Below are 26675 nucleotides of genomic sequence, written 5' to 3'. Positions count from 1 at the left end.
AACTAAATTGTTCCTAAACGATAAATGCAAAAGCTAGTTTGCTAAACAAACATGTTGTAATCCAAGGGCCAGAAATTAAGTCCTTGTGGGTAATAGCTCTTACTGTCAGGAACCTGTGCAAAGGCAGATGTAGCATTACATCTATAGCACAATGCTATCGATTTGTAATGAAAACTTTTGGTTCTCCTATTGTTATTGGGCTCACAGTTTCCTTGATTATTGGATAGGTTATATATTAAAGGATATATATATAGCCGTAGAGAAAGCTCAGGACTGTATAGGTTGGAAACATGTGGAAGAGGCCTTCCTCCTGCAGTGAACAACGGACAATGATGATGATGAAGATGATGAAGATGATGATATAGCTGTAGAGACAAAAATAAGGAAACTTTAAAATGCAAAATATCCAGAATAAAAACCTATTCATAGCAGAAACTAAGCTGTTTAATGTTCAAATCCAGCAGGTTCCGGTATAGTACAAAAGTTGGCCATCTTCCTAGAGAGTTTGTAGATTTAGTCATTTAATAGGGCAGATACAATTGCCTGTTGGCACTGATCCAGCAAATTTGTGATTACAGGAGAGATTACCTCCTTCTTCCAATTTCAGCCAGCCTGATTGCACCTGAGACTGCACTGTTAATTTTTATTCTGTTCATCTTTGTGTTTTCAGTATTTGCACAGGTGATGATAGTCAAAAACTTTCCTCTTCCTGGCATGCGATTCCAAAGCCTTTCTGCAGACTTGCAGGAAACAAACAGCGCGTTATTGCCTAGAGGGCATACGTTCTCATTTCGTATTTCTGTAAACTTGCAAACCTGAAAGGTAAGAGTAATTCATCAATGAAAAATGAGGGATCCTTCACATGTAAGTAACACCGATGCCAGCCTAAAATTTGGCACCACACCACTGGGTGCCAACAAATTGTCAGGCTTCTGCAACTCAGCCAATTCATTTCCAGCTTAGCAGGGGTGTGTTTGGAGAATTGCTTTCCTGCATAACACTGGAGCAGCTAAGTGGGTGGTTTTCCGTTGGCAAGAGCCTAACTCATCCCACCTCTCAGCCTTGCATCTCCGTTTGCTTCCTGCTGGAAGCTGAGGCAGTGAGATGCCTCCCACTGTTTCACTGTGCTGTTGTCAGACTTCCCACCAGGAGAACGATCGGTCTCTTGCACCCGTAAAGTCAACCTTGTCATCTGTGACTAGTTAACAGCAGCGACTTCGTAGGCACAGTATGACTGGCTATGTTGTTTTATTGCAGACAAGGAAAATGTCATATTTATGAGGTAGATTGAGTCACTCCAGAACGAAGAAACCAACCTAGCAGGATACGTCTCTGTGTATCGGTCCCAAGGCTTACATCCTGTCCTTTCACTCAATGACCCTTGGCCATTCTTTTCCAAAGCTTGAGTTTGGAAGATGCCTGTTCATTATTTATGATATGCTTCGGTCTGGCCTGAGCACTGCTGGTGCACGCCTTGCCAGCTTCAATTCTTCCGTTTGATTTCCTGTGAACCTCCATAAGAGACAAGGTCAAAACAGGCAAGTAGCTCGCCCTCTTCCTGCTTCAGACCAAGTTCTGTTTGTTGCATTTTTAAGCTAAATGAATTTTTGTTGTTACTCCTCTTGCTGAGAAGAAAATCCAGCGAGGCAGTTTGAATAGTCAGATAAATTCAGGGTTCTTTTCAGAGGTGGGTTTCACCAGGTTCTGACCAGTTCTGGAGAACCGGTAGCGGAAATTTTGAGTACTTCAGAGAACCAGTAGTAAAAATTCTGACTGGCCCCGCCCCCATCAATTCTCTGCCTCCCAAATCCCAGCTGATTAGGAGGAAATAGGGATTTTGCAGTAACCTTCCCCTGGATTGGGATGGGAATGGAGATTTTACAGTATCCTTCACCTGCCATGTCCACCAAGCCATGCCCACCAAACCATGCCACGCCCACCAAGCCACACCCACAGAACTGGTAGTAAAAAAAATTGAAATCCACCACTGGTTCTGTTCCCTATTCTGCTAGGTGCAAAGCTACTTTTAATTCATAGACATAAACCAAGAGAACCTTGTCCACATCTCTTGTAGAAAAGGCTAAATACAGTAGCTAACAATGTTTGCCTAGCAGCTGTTTATACTCAGCATTAGCCATTTTGATTTGGGCAAATTGACCGAAAAGTAAAGCAATAGTAATGCTGTTCTTAATTCTTCCTCCAAAATCAAGTTTATTTTAGGGACCTAGCAATCCTGTCTTCAGGATTCAAAGATAAAAGTAACAGTTGTAAAGAAGCGTAAAACTAAATTGCATCCCTAATACGTTTGCAAATAAAACAGACCATTTTGTTCCCTTTGGAGTTCTTACACATGCAGACGTGCATTCAAATTTAACATTTAATTACACATCTTTGAGTTAAAAAACAACCAACAACTGTAATTAGATTCCAGGTAAGTATAGCAGAGATATTTCTGGAGGCATGTTAGTAAAAGCAGCAATTTATGCAAGACCTCTGCCTGAGTGTATGTTTTTGAAATGCAAACTGTAAGGGATACTATTTTCCACCATCTTAATGCAAGAGATGCCTATTTGTGTAGACAGTAAATCTTTCAATATTTCATAGACTGCAGTTTGAATTACCAACCGATTCACAGATAATGCATCTCCATTAAAGATCTTAAAACTAAAAATCACTAAAATCGTATCATTCAAATATTATATATTCCTTGATTACCAAATAATTTGTCACTGATAGCCCACAGCTAAGATTCATGTTAAGATCTTTTTTTGCATGACATGATTCATGATCATGTATTTGCAATGTAAGTATAATGCATTTTGGAGAGGGGGGCAATTTAGATTGAAAGAGCAGTGGGTGCTGTCCCACTCACATACACACACAACTGTGGTTTAGTGGGTTTATTAATATTCCCCCCCGAATCCCTTGACCAAAAACCCAGAACTGTCACAATTAAATCCAGCCACAAGCAGACCAATTCTAGTCCACAGAGCAATGGCCAATGAGTCCACAAGGCACTTGAAAGTTTCCCAACCCACCAGGCAAAATTAAATCCACAATACAAGGGGGTTCACAAGGCATGATTTCAATCCAAAGCAAGGCAAGAGTCACAACCAGAAAACACACAGCTAGGAAATGAACACATTGCTCCCAGCATCATCTCCATCTGTCTGCTGTGCTAAATAGCCAACTTCTGGTGCAGCCCATCAAGAAGGGTGAGGCTTTCTCCTCATGAGGAATCTGTCTGATCTTCTCTGCTTCTGACTTTTCTCTGCCCTACATGTTCTTGGATCAGATACAGAAGGCAGTTCCTCTTCCTCTTCGCTGACTGGCTGCAGCTGCATGCTTTCCCCACCTCAAGCCACATGGCTGTCCTGCTTCCAAATCATTCTCAGACGGCTGCTTGTAGCCATTGACCAACTCCCTCCAGATGTGCCTGGAACTGGTTCATCCTCCTCCGATCTGACATCTGGAGAGGTATCTGGGGAAGCGTCTGGGGGAGTCATCACACAGTAAGGTGTTTACTTCCTCAGATCTATCTTTCCCGGTTTGATTGAATGCAAGAGGTTTACATAGAATTACACATTCCTCATAACTGGTCAATAATAATTGCCTGACCATTTGTCTTCAACTTTGAGATTAGAAATGTCTGTCAAATTAAGAGTACCATTATTCCATGGTTTTTGTTGATGGACTGCATTTCTATTCCACCTTTTCTTTGGAGACTCCAAATATTCTATACTGGTGTTTCTCAACCTTAACAATTTGAAGATATGTGGATTTCAGCTCCAAGAATTTCAAACATCTTCAAGGATGGCCAAGGTTTATTTGAGTTTCCTTTTATTATTTTTTCCTTGCAGTATTATGGATTGGGCTGAGAAAATATAATTGAACCAAAGTCACCCAGTAAACTCTGGTTTGAATGACGCCTTGAAGCTAGATATCCCAATGACCCTTAGTTTCCTGGGCCCCATGGCATTGTGCAGTGTCATGCCTCAAAAGGAAGCCTTTTTATATATCCCCACTGAAACTGCTGTTGGGGGGGACATTAAAATTGGCTGGAGTTAATGAATTTTTACATTTTGAGAGATCCACAATAATTTGGAGTTAATGCATTGAAATTTGATAGAAATAAGAAGCTGGCTCAAAATCTGTGATTTTATATGAATATATCCCATTAGAGAAATAGACTGAAGCTCAATACAATCTACCTAAAAAGGACCAGAGCTTCATGGAAGTCTAGTTCTGGCCTGTATCTGAAGGCAATTCCACACAATGGCCAGTTCAAATCTAGCTTCAGGTCTCTGTGATTTCATGGCATCAACTATGCTAGGCTGTTTATTTCTGGCTCAGTTCCAGTGCATTTGAAACCACAATAAAATCACCTTTCTTTTAAAAATCTGGCTGTGAGTCTGTGTAGTTTGTGGGAAGTTGTCCCTACTTTCTTGACTTGCCACCGGGTTTTTGTCTTTCAAGGAGAAAGACAAGGAGACTTGATGGTCCCTTTTTAGCCCCCTCTGAGAGAAACTGCTATCGCCATGTACCTAACACAAATTAAGGCACAGATGAATGGTGATGCAAGCTGTTTATTATATTTACTTTTTGTCTGGAGTGGAGGTGAAGGATAATAAAGTGGTTCTTGCTCCTTGTCCTCAGCAATCACCTTCCAACTGTTTTGAAGAGACTGAAGAGGGTAAGTGGTGTTCTGAACTGCGTTGGCTCCTCTGCCTACTGAATGATCTGTCTGAATCTTTCTGAGGGCAAAGGAAATGGCTTTGAAAGACAGGAGGAAGAGTTCTACCAAGTCCGAAAAACAGGACAAAGAAAGCCCGATAAGCCTGGACAAAGAAAGTTAATTTGAGAAAACCTCTCAATCAATCAGAATAGAGCTGGAAGGGACCTTGGAGGTCTTCTAGTCCAACCCCCTGCTCAAGCAGGAGATCCTATACCATTTCAGACAAATCCAGTCTTTTCTCCAGTGATGAAGCACCTACAATTTCTGAAGGCAAGCTCTTCCACTAGTTAATTGTCCTCACTGTTAGGAAGTTTCTCCTTAATTCCAGGTTGCTTCTCTCCTTGATTAGTTTCCATGAATTGTTTCTTGTCTTGCCCTCTGGTACTTTGGAAAATAAGTTGACCCCCTCTTTTTTGTGGTAGCCCCTGAAATACTGGAATACTGCTATCATGTCACCCCTAGTCCTTCTTTTCTCTAGACTGGCCACACTCTTAGACAAGCCTTTCCCTAGTTCACATGAAAATAAGGTGAGGGAGGGGAAGCACATTCAGACTTACAAGATGCTGTACTATAGCTGTCACAATAAAAGTAATCCTGATCTATAGGCACTGGTTTCTTAGTATCGTCTGCCTTTTTGGAGGGACAGAATTGCCTCTGCGTTGAGGAACATTTGAACATATTGCATAGCCCTAAATAACAGCCACAAACTTTATCTTACTATTCTCACAAAAGCATATCACATTGATAAGACTGCTAAATCATAGCATTAATAGATTAAAATGCTGTTTGAGAAAAGTACCATGGTACTTAGTGACACCATTTATACGCAGACAGTAAACACCAAATCACAATCGTTCTCATTTAAATCTTGTCCCTAACTTCATTTGGAGGCATAAGGCCACCCACTTCCTCTGAGCTTCATCTCCCTCAGTTATTATGAGTTATGTTTCAGGGTTAGTGAATAGTAATGATAAAGTCCTCTGAAATCTCAACCAATTAGTTTGAGATACCAGTCCTGGGTGGCAAACAACTAGATGATAAAAGAGAAATATAGAAAACCCAGACTTTTTGCTGCCATTTAATAATCTTCTGTATTTTTGCAGCCCAAATCTAATAAGTGTAAAATACACTGTTTCCACTAAAATAAGACATCCCCTGATAATAAACCCAGTCGGGCTTTTGAGCCCGAGTACTAAAATAAGCCCCCGAAAATAAGCTCTCCCCGAAAATATTTAAATGCAGAACTGGAAATCAGATAAGACGGCAAGAGGAGCCCCATCTTGCTCCAAGCGCCCCAAAATAATAAGTCCTCCCCAAAATTAAGGCCAAGCGCTTATTTTGGGGTTCAAAAAATATAAGATTTTTTCTTATTTTCGGGGAAACACGGTAATACTTGTAGCGATCGCTTTCTTCCACATTTCTAATATTATTCAGGGAAAGACGAAAGAAACAAAGATGTCTCCTGATATCAATTTCTCACTTAGGGGCTGAAATTGCTTAGGCCTTGAGCCTATAAGAGTAAATTTCAGGGAGACTTAGCTCATAACACCGAAAAAGTTGCTGAGCTCATGAAACTAGAAATCTCTGTGTGCCTTCCTCTGGTGACATTGTGTTCTACTTATAGCAGCTGGATGCCCGCCAAGTGGCCGATCCCTTCTGCTGCCCCAATTTTATCTGCCACTGAGAATTTTGCTTGAAAGGGGCTTTGCATTCCTCTCGGTCTCCCCCCTTGGGGATGGGCCTGCAAGTCAGAGCAGAGGAGGAATCCGGCATTCATTAATACTTGGAAGGGTTGACCGTTCTTTCTCCCCTTTCTAAAACCTCCCTCTGTCAAGGCGTCAATCTGCAAAGCGAGGAAACCTCCCCGCTACCCCTGCTACTTGAAAGGGCCGTTCCTCCTTTCCTTTCTTTTCTTTAGCCATATCTATAATGCTTTGTTTTTTCAACGAGATTAAATTGCAGCTGCCTGCCTTGGACCCCTTGCAGTGTTTCCAAACTATAGCTCACCCGTAAAACAAATGGCCTCAGAATGTTTGCATAGGTCTGGGTTTGATAGGATGTAATGAAAGGATTTGCAGAATAATTGGGGTTATGATTACTTACCTGGTTAATTCCGCTGAGCACTCAGAAATGGCCCCTTAATCAAAGCTGTCTGCCATACTTGGCTGGCTTCATGATGCTGATTAGGATCCCTGGCCATGAGCCCAGAGCCTCTCCCTCAAAGAAGGGGAAGACTAAAAAAAGAGAGAGACTGTAAGCCAGCAGGGTCATTGCCATGGCTTCCTCTCCTTTTTGCAGTTCTTTAGCACCTGAAACCCCCTAGCAAAGGTGTGGTACAGAAAAGGGGATAATTTGACTACATATTAGGGTACTATGATTGGGTTCACATATTTCCCTGAGCCCTAGTTCATTGAATGAAACAAACTTGGTTGGGATCCCATAGTGATGTAATTCATAAATAAAACATATTTAAGCAGGGTTGGGGATGAGATAACGTAGCTCTATATTAGGACACTGCAATTGGGTTCACACGTTCCCCTGAGCCCTGGTTTATTGAATGGAATACCCTTGGTTGGGTTCCCACAGCAGTGAAATCCATAATGAAATCATGCTTTGGCTTAACAAACCAATCGGGCCTAGTGTAATAGGTGAATTTAGTCATAGACTGTAAAGCAAGCGATGGAAGATGTGGCTCATAACACTTTGGAAAGTCATGAGTCGATTTGAGAGGACTCACCTGTTGGATTGTCCAGACAGAGTCAGATTGCAAGCAGCTTGTTAATGGTCAAGTTGCAAGTGTGCAAGCTAGGCTTCCCAACACTGATCTTTAGCCTTGCATGATTGCTGCCATCACACAGTTTAATGTGGGTAGTTTCCAGGCAGCAATTAGTATATCGCCTGCCACTCCCACCACCCAACATCACTTTTTGGCAGGAATACCAATCTCAGATCACTTTCCTGAATTAGGTTGGTAATGGGAGAGGTGGGGCTCACATCTTAATCTTTATTAGTTACTGCACGTTTCTTCTGGCAAAACTATCAGTGATTTCATAAATATTATTTTAGGCGATCATGGACTTATAAAAGTTGACAATCCCCTGAGAAAAAGTACCAAGTGGGAATGGAGGGAGGGAAACATCCAGTAACCTTTCACTGTCCTTCTAAATATTCCTGTCTGGGACATGAAGTGAGAGAGAGCAATAGCAATAGCACTTAGACTTATATACTGCTTCACAGTGCTTTACAGCCCTCTCTAAACAGTTTACAGAGTCAGCATATTGCTCCCAAGAATCTGGGTCTTCATTTTACCGAATTCAGAAGGATGACAGGCTGAATCAACCTTGAGGGGGTCAGAATCGAACTCATGTCAGTGAGCAGTGAATTAGCTTGCAATACTGCATTCTAACCACTGTGCCACCACGGCTCAGTGAAGAGAGACTTCACCCTAAGATCTCTTAAAACCAAAAGGAGGTATTGTAGCTTTGCAACTGGCACTCAAAAGAGATTCCTTCATGTCTAGTGTTGTTGGGAAGAGCCCTGCTTGATCAAACTAAAGGCCTGTTTATAAGGTTGTCAGGCAAAGATGTTCTGCAAAGCACTTTGGGGCTTAAACAGAAAATGACTAGAGTCTTTTAATAAGAGTATCGTGCAACCGTCAAATCCTTCTTTATCATGCAAAAGATCCAAAAGTGATCCTGACATTTCCAGGTGGGCTGTCAGCTTAAACCCGAAGAGCTTTGCCAAACTGAGAGGCCACAAGTTCTTAATTTGAAGAGGACCTGACAATCTTTTGATGTCAGAAAAGACCTCTGTATTGTTTCAAGTAAAAGAGAAACTGGAATGCTTGCCTTTAATGGACAACTCTGTAATGGAAAACATTCCCACTAAGCACTAGAAAATGTTATCACTGTGAGAGTGTAAATGTGGAGATACTGATACATACATTCCAAGCACTTAGGACAAGCCAAGCTCCGATACCTAGCCTCTCTCCCCCCACCCTCCCACATTTGTGAGGAATTGCCTGGGACTGTGAGACCCAAGTGTAATGCACGTTCATTGCTGAGAAAGTCCATCAGCCGTTTCTAATCTAGGAAAGATGTGTTTGGACAACAGCTGTCAGATTTCTCAGGATCTAGAGTTGTGCTAAGGTAGAGCAGAAGAAAGTAAGTAAGAAACAAATCCAAAATAGTAACAAGAAACTCCATGTCCTTGACTCCTTGATTCTTCAAAAAATAATTTTAAAAAGACTTCTAGAAGACAACAAGATCATTGCATATATTTTTGAGAAACACAATTTAATGAGAAGATCTAAGGACTGGAGTAGCTCTTTCTAGCCACATTGATTTAAAATGTCCTAGGAAAACCAGTGGGGGGCAGATCCACTGCAATAAATAAATAAATATTCAGAAATTTCATGAGAATGTACTAAGCTCTGGAATACTGAAATGGCAGATAGCTTTTGCCTTTTAGCATCATTGATAACGTAACTAGCATTTAAGAAATATGTTCAAGCTAGCATTTGATAAAGCAGCCATGAAGGCTTTGGAAAAGATATCCAGATGCTAGGATGTGTCTACAAGGAGCAGACTCATGCAGGCAATTATACCAAAAAGTAAGCCAATGTTATACTTTGAAGAAGCAGGAGAGAAAGAGTATTGAAACTTTTGATCTTTTGGCGTTGGAAAAGATGCCTGAGAATGTAACAGATAGTCAAAAAACAAGTGAATCCTAGAACTAATCAATTCAGAATTCTCACTCCAGGTGAAAATGGCCAGGTTCAAATTATCATACTTCTCACATATTATGCAAAAATCTAGCTTTGTGAAGGAAGTCTCTAATGGTGGGATAGGTGAATGTAAAAAGAAGAAAAGGACAACAAGCAGCAGTGAATGAAAAAATAGGCACACAATTGGAAGAACCAGGTTGGAAATAGATACTTCTTGAGAAAAACCTATGTGGTCACTAAGAATTAACACCAGCTTGATGATATTTAATCAAACAAAAAGCACTGATATCCAAAGAATGTCTTTAAAAATAAGGCAGCATCTTAATGCATCTTGGAATTGCAAGAATAGCTCTTGTAAATTTACACTGTATTGCTTCCAGAGTATCATGCTTTGTAAAAGTCCAACTTTGAAAAGAAAGAACCTTAAACAGAAACTTACTAGCCACAGGAATGTTTTGAATGGAATAATCTCAAGATAGCTGGAGAGCTACACTGAATAATACTAGCCTGATATGAAAAATGTGCACCCCTAGAGTTATTTAGAGAACAATTTATGACTATTTAGGGAATATGTGTACACCTGCTCGATAGGGATCCCATTAATTATGCATCCTAAGACAGTGTCCTCAAAAAACTAAAACTTTAGTTTTTTAGTTTTTTTAGAATTTATTTCAACTTCTTTTAGATGGAAGGAAGTCAGTGGCCCTTCTTATTCCTGCCTGGGAAACGAACAAAATTACTAAAGTACATCAATTGCATGTAACAGAGCTGGAATTGCACTAATACTGTAACAAAAAATAGAAATGGGGTGGTTGAGACCTGGAGTTGTGGATGTGTAGAACAAACAGAAAGGGACACAGTATGAAAAGAGTTACTAATTCCTACTTAATGCCAGCAGGCACCAAGGGCCTGGTGGCTCAGCAGACTGATAGATTTGTGATTAACACCAGCTGTCTGCAATTACTGTAAGTTCGATTCTCACCAGGCTCAAGGTCGACTCAGCCTTCCATCCTTTCTAAGGTAGGTAAATTGAGGACCCAGTTTGTGGGGGCAATAAGCTGACTTTATATAAATATACAAAAGTATGAAGGCTATTGCTTAACGCATTGTAAGCCGCCCTGAGTCTCCGGAGAAGGGTGGCATATAAATCAAATTTTTTAAAAAAGGAAGCAACTGAGAGCCACCACCACCACCACCACCACCCACACACACAAGCTGGCAGGGGAGAAAAGGAGGATGCTCAGAACATTTTATGCTTTGCTTTTTTCAGGTTTGCCATGGAACTCACAAGAGACTACTTAAGGTTACTGCTAATTAAGGGGGGTGGGGGCCCGGAAGATTCAACTCTTGAAGTTCCCATGTTACTTGGTAACAGGTTGGACAAGGTCACCTAAGGCTAAATACCAAGGAAATATTAGAGGTGGATAAATAAATATGCTTTTGCAAACTTCCGAAGGTCTATTGCTTAGAAGACTCCAAAATCTGTCTCTGTCAAGTTATTAGGAAGCAGCTGGGATAAAGTTTAGTTTGAGCAGATTTGGTTATGAGGCAGTGGTGGGTTGCCCCCGGTTTGGACCGGTTTGCAAGAACCGGTAGTAAAACTAGTGGGAGGCCGTGCCCACTGCCCCGGATGTCGTCATCTGCGCATGTGCAGAAGTGATCCCGTTGCGAACCGGTAGTAAAAGTAAGTAGAACCTACCCCTGTTATGAGGTATCTTCCAGATATGTTGGAAATACAACTCCCACTCTTCCTAAATCCCATGGCCATACTGGTTAAGATGACTATCAGAAGGTAAAGTGGTGCTAAAATGCTTGTTCATAAAGACGGACACCTTGTGCATGAAGGTAAACTCGATAGCAGTCTAGTCTGCCTACATAACTTTTCAGATAAATTAGTCTTAATGAGCTCTAGCTGAAGAAAGGGAGGGTAATTACAGCATCTAATATAGAATTCTCTGCATTAGGGTCACTTGCAGCTGAAAGCAATTCTGTTGTTTTGCAAGCCTATATGATGAATTTGCTTTGTATTTTCCTGGTGTCCCGACTCTTTTCTGTCTATAATCTAACCTTTGTCCTGTTTTATGTTCCTTCTGAACTTTTCAAGGACCCAGAAGAATTCATTTTTGTTTTATTTCTAGACAATTTACTACTTTTCTGGGAGCTTCATCACTTGCAAGTTAAAAAACTCAAAACAATATCTTAATATTGTCACACAGAATAATCTGAATGCAACTGCTGGAAGGCAGGTGGTCAGTGAGTAAAATGCTATGCACTTTGAAAGATAAAGATTATATGCTGGAGCTCTTGGAAAATTGTGAAGGGCAGAGAAACATCTTAGAGCAGGGGTGTCAAACTGGTAGCCCAGATGCATCACGCACCGGCCACGCTCACCCCAGCTCGGCAAAGGGGGAAAATGTTACAAAACGTAATGTGATGGCAACATGACGCCGCGAGTTTGACACCCGTGTCTTAGAGGATGTATTTGAATGTCTCCATGTTGGAACGATTGTGGGAAGGGAGGGCCACTGAGGGAAAAAGGAGCTATTGGGGTAGAAGAGATGTTGGGGTATAAAACATGGAATGATTCCCAACCCAGAGAGGAGTAACACTGTAGAGAGACTTTATGTGTATTTTTAAAAAATCTATTTACAAGTAAATAGATGTGTAAGAGGTATCAGCTTCTGCAACTGGTTATCAATATGATGCCTATCAGTAGGCAGAATACTTAAATTTACAGTATGTTTGGCTTCCAGATCTAGCCAAAGTAACACAGAATATTCAGCATAATTGTGGCTTCTATTTCTCCTGGATTTTCCATCTCATTTAAGGTAAAGTTTGGGTTTAGATGCCCAGATCAGCAAAATCAGAGTCTGGTTTCTTCTGAGATGCTTCCTGTTCTGCTATTTGCTATTCATCATATCTGGAACTGCTCTAAAGAAAAATGTAAATCTGCTCCCCATGTTTTTTTCTACACTGAACTGTATCTTCACTAGGAAAAAGAGCAGGAAGGAAGGAAGACTTCCTAAGTCAATGAAAAAGTGAAAAGAGTGAGTCCGTTTTCTCCGCAGAGAATTTTAATTAACTTTAACTTCCAAATCAAAAGAATAATAAACTGGCAGTGCTATGCAATACCAAGCAGGCTTACTTAGAAGAACTGTCCTATATAGCCATCAGGAATCGCTTCCAAGTGGAAAAGAACCACATGCTGCCAATTTAATTCAAAAACTGATCTTTTTTCCCTGCCCGTTGGGAAACAGGAGAATTAATGGAGAAGAGTTGAGATATGGGTGAACTTTCCTGCAAAGTTCCCTTTGCACTCCTCCTTCTCCTCCTCCTCATACACTTTTGAGTGAGTGAGTGAGTGAGAGAGCAATGTGGAGGAAGAACTTGGCAACCAGCGTGGGAAGAGTGAAACTAGGGTAGGTATTAAATACAACACAATGCAAACCATCCAGAAACCCTTGTCAACCACTTGCTCATTGTTTCATCTAAGGCAATGCATGTTGCCAATTTATAATAATATAAAACCACTGCATGGAGACTATAAAAAAAAAAGGATGGGGGCAGGAATAATAATGATTTGTGGTATCAGGGAAAACTGTAGGAGCCAGTTACAGGAGCACTCAGCTGTAGCAATATGAAGGTAGTGACCCTCTCCAAAAACTAAATTTATCTTATGATTTAAGTATACACACATGGTTTTGAAATTAAATTGAACCAAGTAGTCAGTGGTCTGGAAATAGCTCCTTTTTCATTAGTAGACGAGTTAATGTTTCAAAGTTAAACCAAGGATATAAAAGCAACTAAATACTCGTATTGACTGTTCATAAGTCTGAACTATTCAGAATTTATTATTTATTTATCAAATGTAGATACTGCCCATCTCCCTCACAGAGGGACTCTGGGCAGTGTACAAATAAAATATTAAAGCATAAGAACTATGTATAAAATTTTTAGAAAGATGATTAAAATTCAACATTAAAAAGTTAATTAAAAGTGAGGGGAGAGAACCTTCAGGGCTATAACCAGCCCCACAGCTGCCGCCTCCTCCTCCTTTTGTGAGGCCCAAGCAAGAAAAGAAAAGAAAAGCATGTTTTCAAACCTTTCCAAAAAGCCAAGAGAGTGGAGGGTTTTATTGCTACTGTGACTTTTTTCCTCCTGCAAAGTACATGGAACATCTATAAAGAAGTTATTATCCAATTATCAATGTTTAGTGGGATACCAAGATAATTGTGGCATGAAAATGTATATCTAATTTTCTACACTTAGGATATGATACAGCCTAAGGTTGCTTTGGTATGTAATACTAAACCATAATTTAGTGAAATACTTCTAAGCGGAGGAAAGCTCATTCAAATTCTCCCTCATCTTCCTGCACAGCCAGGAAAGAAATCAAGCATTAGATTTAATTATACCAAATTCGATGCTTGTTATTACATGCAAACTGTGGATTCTGGTTTAAAAATAAATTTAAGTTTCTTAAGATAATGGAATAATCTGGGAAATGCTTAGCAATTTATCCTAATTTATTTGATAGCAGGATTCCTGGCTATCTCATGATAAGCCATAAAAGAAAGTAAACTTAAGTGCAACATAAGAATCAGTTTAAGATAACTACAGGCATTACCAACTTTTTTTTAACTTATTGAAATACAAACCTAAACATATAGTAAATATGAATGTGGCCTCTGAAATTAGAGATGTGCAGTTTTATGTAGATATTTCACATACCACATAATAGCACCTGTTTCCAAGTTACACTATCTCAAATCTATTTGAGAGATGTGGTTGTTGCTTTGTGGTCCTGTTCCTATGTCCAATCTCAGGTTACCTTGAAATATATCATAATATTGAAAGACATCAAGTGGTCAAGAAGGACCACCAAAGATATATTATCTCAGTTGATTTCCAAACAAAGATTTGTTCATTTAGTCTCAGAATATAGCCAGTTCTGATGCCAGTTTGAAATGATTCAAGATAATTTATTTACAGTTTCTGCAACCCGCCTCAACCCATAGATTCTGGGAGGCATTCTACTCAATTAATAATACAGAATAAAAACAAGAGTTACAGTTACTAAAAATGCCCAGCTGTCTGCCAGAAACATTCAATCCTGGTTTAAAAACATGGCAGAACAGTTTTATTTTAGCAACTTTATGAAATCCTAGGAGGGAAGGGGCTGCTTGAATCTCCAGAGGCATGTATAAGGACTCCAATAGAAAGCCTCATAACTGGGGATCTAAGCAAGCCTTTTTCATAATGTTCTTATCAAACAAGCAGATTCATCTTTTCCCCTGATGTAATCCAGTGTTTTTCAGTGTATGTCTTTTAGATCATCACTAGCCCTTTGATTTGGCATTGAAACCTACCATACTGAGCAACTAGCTCAGTTTTAGTGGTGGTGTTATTCTACTACAATGGGATTGTCCTATCAACTATCTAGATATATCATTTGCAAAGGCTGCCCCACATATAGAACATGTTTTAGTAATCCAACTGAATGGTGGTCAACGCATGAGTTATTGTTACTGAGGCCTCCTGATCTAGACAGCAATGTAACTGATGCATGTATGAAAACTGGGCAAAGATCCATCATGTAAGCAATAGCCATATGTCCAGGACAAACATCAGATCACAAGCTGATTGTTTCAGGGGGAATTATGCAATCTTATCCAGAGTAACTATCAGGACCAAAATCCCCAAGTGTTTATTGGAAAAGAAATTGATCACGAAGAGATTCTGTCATTGAGGCCCTGAGACCTCCAGTTACCAGTTCAAGCCTTCCACGGCATCTCTTCCATCTACAACTGAAGATCCATAATTGAGCATCATCTGCATACTGATACTGTAATACTTCCATCTTTTTTAAAAAATAATTATCTCTGCTTCTTCTTGACCATCTTCTGCAAACATTTGAGATTAGATACTGGTTTATCATTGTTCATCACTATAGGATCAGTTGATAGCTTTTTTCAAAAAGGTTTCCTAATGATCACTTTTAAAAAAGAAATAATCTTCTGCTCTCAATTATTTATGTTGATAACAAAGTATAAGTAGCACCAATCAATCATTAAAAATATTTGAGTCATCCCCACTTACAGGAGAAGAAAAAAACCCAGTACAGTGCACCACAGAACAGCCCTTTGATTAACTAGAAAACTAGAAACGGAGATAAAAAATAGATACTGAACTCATTCCATTCCATTCAATCTTGTACAAGCTCCAAGATCAGTTAGAGCCACTGTTGGTCAGTGGAGTAGGCAGACTACTAAGAGAACCCCCAATCTCAGCCTGGATCTAAAATTGAGGTGTATGGACTCATTTGTCATAGAATTCAGCGCTTCTCAACCTTACCAACTTTAAGACATGTGGACTTCAACAAAAAGTTGGCTAGGGAATTCTGGGAGTTGAAGTCCACACATCTTAAAATTGTTACGGTTGAGAAACATTGTATCCTGGTAAGGGGGATTTTTTTAAAAAAAAAGATCACAGAGACAATTTATGAGATAGGGCAAATTCTTACGACTCAATAAAGTATAGAAGATAATCTATTGAACTCTGACTTGGGTTCAAATTACTGATTAGCTCTGAAGTTCACCAAGTAGATAAATAACCATATCTCAACCTAACTTATCTCACAGGCTTGTTTTAGGCTAGAGGGAGCATGGAAGCTACCTTGACCTCTTCAAAGTAAGCATGGGATAAATAAGCCATACTTATTACTTCCCTTTTAAGAGCAACATTTCTGAAATTCAGATGAAAAGCTAGAAAAATCTCTCTGGAGATGCACACAGGCTCACAATTATTTGTATAAGAAATGTAAACAATGAACAATCCCACTTTGTAAAGAAAAAAAATTAATCAGACTTAGGTACTGACAAGGGAAATCTGAAACAGATTATATGAAGAAGATAATGTTTCAAGGAAGTTGGGCCTGCTCCACTGGCAAGGACCTGAACTTATTTCTACAGTTAAGCATAAGAATATCTGATACCTTTCAAAATAATTTAAATTGCTTTTAAAACAATAACAGAAAAAGGGGAACAGTTTTTTTATCAAAAAAAACCCCAACCCACATAAGTGATTAAACAATAAGTGAAGAAAAATGCAACAATATTTTTAAAAGAATAGAGAATGTGCAGTTGCAACAGTAAATAACTACAATTCTGTATATAATTATCTAATGCAAATACCGGTATATATTTATTTCTGATACATTCATGCAAATATCATGCTTTTTTTAACCTACAGCATTATGCATAAATGAACCCCATATTTCATTATATTTATTCACACAAAGTCTACATCTATAGGCAGTACGCTCATAAGTAGCAAGTGTAAACAAGTCTTCAATCTGATGGGGTCATATATTTATCTTTCCAATGTTGCATTCTCAGTCTTTTAGCTATAATAAGGATATGGAGAATCCATCCAGTTGTCAAATGTTATGTGCTAGGTATTTGGTATGAAGTAATTGTAGCCAGTGCTGCCCAAATTTGGAGCGAAGTTTCTCAAATGCGTCCCACTTAATGGTTGTGTTCTATCACAGCAATTAATGGAAAGGTCTATTGATGAAATGTTTTTAAAACATTATGTAAATTTTTGATGAGAAGCATGAGGCCTTTTCATGCAAGATCCTGGCAGCAATCTAGAATGAGAAGGTACCCAACAAACTACTGGGGAAGGGGAAGAACCTGGAGGGAGTAGTCAAGCATTAATGAGACATCTGGGACATATCCAGCAAGGATCCAAGTAGCTGATGCAGCCATTGGTAAAAGCAAGAATCGATGCTGCAGAAAGAAACATTGAATAGCAATGTGGAATGTCCAGGGAATGAGCCAGGGTAAATTGGATATGATCAAATGGGAAAAGGCCAGGTTGAAAACTGACCTCTTGGCGTCAGTGAGCTACACAGGATAGACAACAGCTATTTCCAGTCTGAGGAATTCACTATCTATTACTTAGGACATGACACCAGGAAATTAATGGAGTGGCATTTTTCACAGGCAAGAAACCCGTCCAAATAGTGGAAATATTCTCGATGGCTAGTGGTTGCATATTGACTATCTGAATCTGGGTCAACCCGCTGAAAATCACAGTTGTCCAAGTCTGCACCCTAATAACTGATGCAATAGAGCTTGAAATAGAAGGTTACTATGCCGCTATTAAAAAACTCTGAAGCAAGTGCCCCCCAAAAAGATATTGTTTACATAGTGGGTAATTTCAATACAAAAGTTGGAAGTCAAGTAAAACCAGACATCACTACAGCAGCTATGAATCTTGGGAGAGGAATGATGCAAGCAAGCATTTGGTTCAATTTGCTATGAAAATTGATTTTGAATCGTTTGACATCACCAAAATCCTTTCCAAGTATTAAGGTGGAAACTAGGTTTAAACGGCCGGACACTGCTGAGAAAATACCTGACAAGAAATTCAATTGACCATCATTAACATACCATGCAAGAAGTCAGGAAAAAAAAAAATCAGAAGTGGCTCTCAGGTGAAATCATCAGCATAGCCAAACAAAGAAAAGCAGCCAAAACAGCATGCAAATGGGAGAAAGCAAGGAGACTGAATGCAGATTTCCAAAGAGCAGCAAAGGAGAGAGAACATTTCCTGGAATCAGCATTGCAAGAGAACTGCATGAAGGGCCACACCAGGAATACATTTGCGCAAGTTGAAAGGATTTGAAAACCATTTACTGCTCATAACAGCATCATAAAAACAAGGGAAAGAACTGTCTGACCAACAAGGTGTCAAGAATACATGGCGTCAATATACAGAAAAGCTGTACGGCAGCAACAAAGAGGCCCAGTCAACCAAAGATAATGAGGAAAGGTCAGCAGAAATAGAAAATCATCCTTCAGGAAGAAGTCTTGTGGGCAATGAGCCAACTGCCAAACAACAAGGCTCCTAGTGTTGATTCCATCCCTACAGAATTGCTGAGGCCGGTATCCCCTACAACCATCACAGTTTTGTGCCAGAAAATTTGGAAAACAAACACATGGATTAGAAGCAATCAGTGTTCATTCCATTGCCAAAAAAGGGCAACTCTAAGGATTACTCTAATTACTGCAGTGGTGGGTTGCTACCGGTTCGCCCCAAATCAGGTGAACCGGTAGTGGCAGCGGTGGGAGGCTCCGCCCACCCGGCCGGATGCTTCTACGCATGCGCAGAAATTGCACAAGCGTGCGAGCGTGCCCACAAGCAACCGGTAGCTACAGGTTTTGAAACCTGCTCCTGAATTACTGAGCAATTGCCCTCATCCCTCATGCTAGCAAGATTTCTTTAAATTCAGATAACACCTTTAGCACCAACCATCAAAGAGAAGTATCAGATATTCAAGCAGACTTCAGGAGGGATCATGGAACTCGTGACCATATTGCAAATCTATGGTGGATTACTGAAAAATCTCAAGAATATCCAAAGAGCATTTCATTTACTGTATTGACTACAAGGAAGCCTTTGGTTGCGTTGATTATGACAAGCTATGGAGAAATTTAGAAAAGCTGGGGATGCAACACATCTGATCAAGTTAGTGCAGTCATTGTACACAAATCAGCAAGCCACTATATGAACAGCATATGGAGACATTGATTGGTTCAAGACAGAGAAAGAAATAATGAAAAGTTGCATTCTTTCACCTTTCTCATTTAACTTGCATGCTGAAGTGATCACAAGGAAACTGGAATTGAAAGAATCAAAAATTGGATTAAAGATTGAATGAAAAAACATCAACAAACTCTTCTCCCAGAAACCCAAAAAGGCCTGAAATGCCTCGATTAAAAGAAGAAAGCAAGAAATTTGGCCTGTTCCTGAACATCACAGAGACCAAGACCACTATGAGGAATGGAAATGTCAGATAACAATTGATGGTAAAGAAACTGAATGCATGCAAGAATTTACTTTCCAAGGGCCACAGATTGATCAAAGCAGTAAATGCAGTCTAAAATAAAGCATTAAAAAGCAAGGAAAAGCAAGAATATCAGCCTGGCAACTAAACGCAGATTGCGAAAGTTGGACCATGAAAAAGTTAGACAAGAGGAAAATCAATTTTTTGAGCTATCGTGTTGAAGAAAGCTCCCGCACATTCCTTGCACAGCAAAGGTGACAAATAAACAAGTGTACTGGAACGTATAAAACAAAACATATTATCAGAAGGCAAAATCACAACCTTTTGCCATATCATGGAATAAAACTCACTGGAAAAGGCAGTTGGAAGTCAGGAATAAATGACACCACCCAAAAACATGATGGCTTAGCCCGATCAAAGCCAACACCAGCCAGAACACAAAATAACTGAAAGAAGCCATACAAGATCGGAAAAAGGTTGGAGAGAGAGAGATGATCTGTAGAATTGACAAGAATCAAGCACAATTGAAGAGATAGCATTGTCATCACCATCATTGCTGGCAAGGTAAAAAAAACAAACATTGAAATTATTAAAAATGTAAGACCAGTGAACATGATGGCAATTGTTGATCAGTTTCAGAATACTTATATAGTGTGGAAAAAACTATGGTGATGTAGAAAGGCCTTAGAGACAGACTTTTCTAAGTTCTTTGTCCATATATCTTCCCATCATTGAAGAAAAGCAAAAGAAGGATGCTATGGGGAACAGAATAACCGAGTTAGACATCTGTGCTATTCTTCATCTAATTCTCATAAGGTTTCCTGCTTTAACATAAGACCTGTCAGAAGCTTATTTTTAATTCTGTGGTAAAGGGCTCTGCAATTCCAGAGCCACAAAGCATGCACAAATAACAGAACCCTCCCTCTTTTAAAAGACAACCCCAAAATAAAATGAAAAGTCTGGGAGTTTATTTCTGGCTGAGGGGTAGTCTCAGAGGTGTTCTTATGATTATGTAATTTTTAAATCCATGAAGGCAAAGCTTTGTTCTGAGGCACTAAAAACTGGTAAGCAAACAACATGGTGGCCAGAGAAGATACCATGTTCTTGAGGGCTTGAGGGCTCTACAGAAAGTGAAACAGCCTAGCTGGTAACAAACTCTCCGTTAAAATTGAGGGAGAAATGCAGATTTCCATTTTCAACAAAAATTATTTGGATTTTTGCATTTAGCAAATAGAAATAAAAAACTGGTCAATGTGTTCTAACACATTTCCTTACACCTCATACACTTTTTAAGGTAATTACTGACTCATTGCCACGCAAACAGAAATAAAAGCTGTCTCATTTTGGTCCAATGGATTTGCCGACCAATTCATGAACAGAAGATCAAACATTTTACTAAAACCCATATTAATCAAATTTCCTTATGGAAACAGGACTTCCAATATGAGTTTATATATTCATTTATGTCATTTTTACATAGCCACCCATCTCACAGACAAGTGACTCTGGGCAGTATATAATAAATCTAAAAATATGTACAAATATTAATATTATGATTATTAAAAACTTTCACATAAACGGCACAAAATGTATGTATGTATATGTATGTATGTATGTATGTATGTATGTATGTATGTATGTATGTAGTCATTGATTTACAACCATAAGAGAATCTAGCCATTACAGTTGCAAGTGTTGAGGGCTGTTAAGCGAGATAGGCTCACTTAACAACCCACACCCCCTGCTCTCCCTGATGAGGCTGTTAAATGAACATGTGGGTTGCTAAGCAGAGTATGAGGTGCTTCAGAGATGGAGAAGGCCCTGGGAGGCCTACCTATTCTGGGCCTCCCAAGGTCTCTCCCACAGCCTGAGGCACCCCATACTCCACTTTATGCTCCTCGGGGTCCCTGCATATCTTGGGCCAACTTTCCCCTCACCCCCACAGGGTCACCCCAGGCCTTGGTCTGCTTCACGTTCAGCCACTCAAGGGAGCCTAAAGCCAGGCTGGTAACAAACGTTACCAGTGCATCCGGAGTTGCTACGGCCTATAGGCCAAGGCAGTGGTGTAATGTAAAATTTGTTACTACCGGTTATGTGGGCGTGGCTTGGTGTGTGTGGGGGTGTAATGTGACTGGGTGGGCATGGCCTACTTTTTTAAAAAAAAAACCTTTTAAAAGCATTTTTTCTACAACCTCTTCGGCCGAAGAGGTTGTAGAAAAAATGCTTTTAAAAGGCTCTGACGATCCCAGCTGAGTTGCCTGATCGTCAGAGGCTTATTTTTTTTTTTACTTTTAAAAGCATTTTTTTGGCCGAAGAAAAAATGCTTTTAAAAGTTAAAAAAAAAAAAAACCTCTAATGATTGCCCGGCTCAGCTGGGCATGTGGAGGGCAGGGAATTTTGCTACCAGTTCTCCAAACCACCTGCAGCCATCTCTACCGGATCGGGCAATCCGATCTAAACCGGGAGCATTTCACCCCTGGGCCAAGGCCTGCTTCCCATTCAGTCACCCAGGGATTTGCAGGACTCAGCCTTCTCCCCAGCCAGCTCCAGGGCCCAGCAATACCCAATTTACCTTTCTGTTTGTTCAGAGAGATACTAAGCCGATACGATATGAGGCTCAGCTTTCCTACAGAGGCTGCCTCAATAGCAAAACATGCTATTTTGCAAGCATATTCATATCCTATATTCAGGGTCCTGAAGAGGTGGGTTTTTTTAAGGAGACTTCACAAACTCCGCAAAGAAATGGAAGCTCCTTAAAAAGGAAGCCTCCTATAGAAAAATGCTGAATTTAGCCTATAGTTTTCTAGCATGCCTGAATGCCCTATGTGTGTGCGGGTGTAATTTTTATCTACAATTGTGCAGATGCTGTTAGTTAGATCCATCTAGAAAGGCTTGATTTTTGCATGGACAAATATTTGCAAGCTTCACTAGTTTCTAGTACTAATCCAAGGACATTGCAATAATCTATTTGATCAATATCCATGCATCTTAACCTCCATATTCCTCTTTATATACTTCTCTTAACTTTGCCAAGCATTGTGGGTTTTTTCCCAGTCCATTATCTGTTCCATCTCGGGCCGAAATTATGCAAATTTGGGTGCATCCACACACTGTATAAATCTACTGAATAATCAAGCCGAATATGAATGTAGCATCAAAGCCAAAAAGTCATATAGTATTACATTTCCTCTTGTGGTACAATATGGTATTTCCAAAGTAGTTATTTAAGACACAGAAGAGTCATGTTGAGGTTTGGCTGTAGCTTAGTTATAATTGTTTCAGTTTGTTTATATTCCTAGCATGGCAACTGGTTTACCCATGATCTCTTTTGTTCAATTTCAGCTCATATGGGAGAATTTAAAAAAAGATTCATGATGAATATCCAACAGACAAAGCTAACTAAAATGCCAATAGTCGGATGATACAACTTGCTGCAATCATTCAAAGTATTGTGAGGGACATTTAAAATAAAAATTTCATTAAATCTTAAATTTCCTAAATATTTAAATTTGTATTACTTGTTGTCTTAAATTCTTGAAGCATCAGATCATATCAGATTTAAATTTAAGTTTTAATTCTGTTATTATAATCTCTATTTTTTTTATTCAAAGATCAACTTTAGTATGTTTTCTCCTTTCATCTAAACATATTTGTTGTTTTTACTAGACATTTCTTTTTATCTTGGCTTATGGTTTAATATATTGTATAAACCCAACAGAGAATGTCTTTGTCAACAATCCATGGTTAATCACATAAGGGCTTAATGGAATATGTGAACTCAATCACTCTTTATAGAACATGATTAATGTAGTTACTGCATTTACCCATTTTTTGGATTCTCACAATACACTAAATTTTAAAATTGCCTAATACACCCATTCCTCATTTAGCAACTACCTGAATACTTTTACCATTTACGCATATGAAGGTAATAAACAGTAATTAAAAATTAATTTTCCAGCCAATGAATATATTTATGACCAAAATTTCTGCCCCTGATGACAACACATGCCAGAAAGAGAATAATGCTGGCATAACTGAATGAGAGAAATTTACCCGAATGGAAAAGTAACCAGTGGTTTTTGCAGTGTGTTTCTCTTTCCATCACCTGCTTATTAATCCATTCATTTAACAACTTGTCACTAGAATGGAATTCAGTCGCTAAACATGGAATGGGTGTAGATTGGGTTTGTGCTAAGTACCAAGAGACACATACAAACCTGCATACACAAGCCATGTGAAAAGTAACAAAGCTTAACATGTACAAAAACTATCAGTAGACCTTGAACTATCCTAGTTAAACATGTCATGTGAATATAAGAGACTGCATATAAAATAATCACCATATCTAATTTGGTTACCATGCAAAGTACAAGAACTTGCAAAACAACATTTGCCCTCAAGACCATCCCTTCCAAACATATGAAAAACAGGTAAGGCAGAAGGATATATAACCTCTGCAAACCAATGCCTTACTACTCCAAACCTCCTGCACTGATCTTATCTAGAAAAGTAATTAAAAGTCTTCAACCTGAAAACCAAGCATGAAGAATTCCACCAAGGCAACATGTCAACTTTGAGATTTATGTATTCACTACCATCACTACAAAATATGAGCATGAAACACTTCACATTGCTTGGAACCTGGAAGGCTTTGCAACTAGACAACTATGCCTGCAGAAGAGACAATGCCATTTTACAAAGCCACATAAAAAGTCCTCAACTATGAGAGTTACAAGCAAACAGCATATAAAAGAAGCTAAAGACCCCATTTGATATTAACTATGTTACTGCAGCACATCAGGTATAAATAGCAGGAAAAGACTACTTACACATTTTTCAATACCACAGATACCTGTACAATTTCATCAGAAATGCATACCAATCCATTCAACTCTATCCATGAAAATGATATCCCTTCTCTACCTCAAAGGCATTTCAGAGCCTACCAATAATTACTCCAGCCATTTGAAATAACCATGGGGCACAAATTTAGTATACTCCCTACAAAATATACTAAGCAAGTTCAAGACACCCACTACCAAAGGGAGATAAAACAGGAGATATCTACATAATAAAATGCCAGGACGTCAAATGCCATCACATAGAACAAATAGGCAGAAGACCAGTAGTTGTCAAAAGATTTGGTTTAACTTCATTAATCCTCTTCTACTTAGGCAACCTCAGGCATAACTTCAATGTATAGGATAAAGATGACTTGATCATTCCAGCTGCATTGCCAAGATGATAAGGGGCAAAATATATTTTAAATCCACAATAATATTCAGAAGAGGCTCTGATAGGGGTCTAGGACAACTTGCTGTGGCCAATTTGCTGTGATGAACTCACCACAGCCAATTTACCATGGGACAACTCTCACCACAGGACAAGAGTTACACTAATATCAAAGAAAGGGTGGAATAGAATCATTAAAGGATGCAAAAGAAGGGACAAAATGGGAATGATAAAAAATAATTTTAAATTTTATTTTAAATAATTGAATTGTTGAGTTGTCCCACAGCGAGTTGGCCACAACGAGTTATCTGCGGCAAGTTGGCCATGAAGAGTGGACCATGGTGAATTGGCCACAGCAAGTTGGCCGTAACACATTATCCCATTCCGCTCTGATAGATATCTCCTAAATTCACTGCAGTGTAAGGAGGAAAGAGGTATAGCTCAATCAGACTTGCATGTAGTTTTAGCCATCCTGTGGAGCTTATTTCAATATTTGGTCTAATAGGGCTGAAAATTATGTAACGAGACCCATGCTTCAATATGACTTAACTCAATTGTATGCATTGACCCAGCAAACTGAAGTTATTAACTACATTGATCTGACTTACTCAATTAGCTTAAAATATAGTTCTATAGTTTAGTCCATTCCAAATGAATACAGAATGGGAATTAATCAGTAAAACATTATTCTGTATGTATGTATGAATAAAACTCAAGGCAACAGATATTTAACACTCTGCCACCTATTTTCCACCCTGGGAGGCAGGTTGGACTGAGAATGACCCAAAGTCACCCAGCCAGCTTTCATACCTAACAAGGGATAGGATTCAATTTCCTGGCTTCTAGACCAGCACCTTAACCAAAACTCCAAATTGACTTTTTATAAAACATTAAAAGAAATCATACTTTGCTACCTTAGTACAGCGTGTGTGGGATGGTGCTGCATATGCAATCTGACTATTTGATCAGCAAAATAGGTAATGAATAGCTATTGAAGATCATTAGATCTAAAAAAAAAAAAACACTACAGGAAAAAGTATTTTAAGAAGTCTGAAAGTCCAAATCTTTTTTTTTTTTCAACAATTCCACATCTAACAGAAAACATTGTTACTTAGAAAACAAGTCTCGTGGCCAAATTAACATACTTAATATATTAACTGCTGAAGAGAAACCCACTTGAGCCTAGTCCAGGGTCCCCAACCCTCAGGCCACAGACCAGTACCAGTCTGTTAGGAACTTGTTGAGTGGTAGACAAGAGAGTGAAACTGAAACCATCATCCCCCTCCCCCCGTCCATGGAAAAATTGTCTTCTGGGAAATTGGTCCTTGATGCCAAAAAGGCTGTGGACCACCGGTCTAATCCATATAAAGATCTAATGTTTATTCATATCTTATTTGCAAATTGCTCTCCATACATTGTATGTTATTTGCAAGCACAAATAAGAAGCAGAAACCCACATCCAGTTTATAAACACGAGTGAAGTTACTGCTGCAAATATATTACACACCAGCAACTGCTCTTCCTTCAACTAAAGATCCCCTAAAATATCAGAGCTTATGTTGGAGGGGATACCTGAGCAAAGTTATGATGTACATGTGAGACAAAGAGCAAGTGACTCTCCTTATAGGTCTTCCAAAGAGTAGTCTTTGTAACATTACATCAAACTGTATTTAGCATCACCAATATTTTCATTTTAGTTTGTGGCATGACACCTGAGCAGCCTTCCTCAGCCTGGCTGCTGGAAGGCATGACCTTATCCAATCAGTCTGACAATTGTGTAGAATTTTGGGAGCTGCTTCAAACATTTGGTGGGTGTGGGGGGGGGGGGGATAAGACTGCTGGAGTATAGCCCAATCTGGGCTGATGAGTGTGAGGAAAAAAAAAAGAGTGTTGGGACAGTTCAGATGGTCTAGTGACGTAAATCGAAACAGAAAATTATTATGGAAAATATTAGGGAATACTAGATTTGTGGGCAAAAATATTAGATATTGCCATAGCAACTAATAAAAATAATCCAGTTTTATGATCAGAGCTGAACAGCCAGTTAAATTCCAGCTTTTAGTCTTTCTGTAACTAAAGCCACATTACAATGTTCAACTTATTTCCCAACAGAAGGACTGACAAAA

The 26675-nt window shown here is 39.2% G+C and overlaps 1 long non-coding RNA gene across 1 annotated transcript; it reads left to right on the top strand.

The window, feature by feature from the left end:
- The first annotated feature begins 11036 nt into the window (after nucleotides 1-11036).
- On the top strand, nucleotides 11037-22805 carry LOC148113142 (uncharacterized). The gene is made up of 2 exons (XR_015728522.1): nucleotides 11037-11145; nucleotides 22657-22805. It is a non-coding gene; the product is annotated as an uncharacterized LOC148113142 (long non-coding RNA).
- Nucleotides 22806-26675: the final 3870 nt, after the last annotated feature.

This window comes from Pantherophis guttatus, chromosome 6 (assembly GCF_059756535.1).
Source record: "Pantherophis guttatus breed Tessera chromosome 6, ASM5975653v1, whole genome shotgun sequence".
In the NCBI taxonomy this organism is placed as follows: Eukaryota; Metazoa; Chordata; class Lepidosauria; order Squamata; family Colubridae; genus Pantherophis; species Pantherophis guttatus.
Note: the sequence above shows the minus strand (reverse complement) of the source record. Positions and strands in the feature narration are given on the sequence as shown.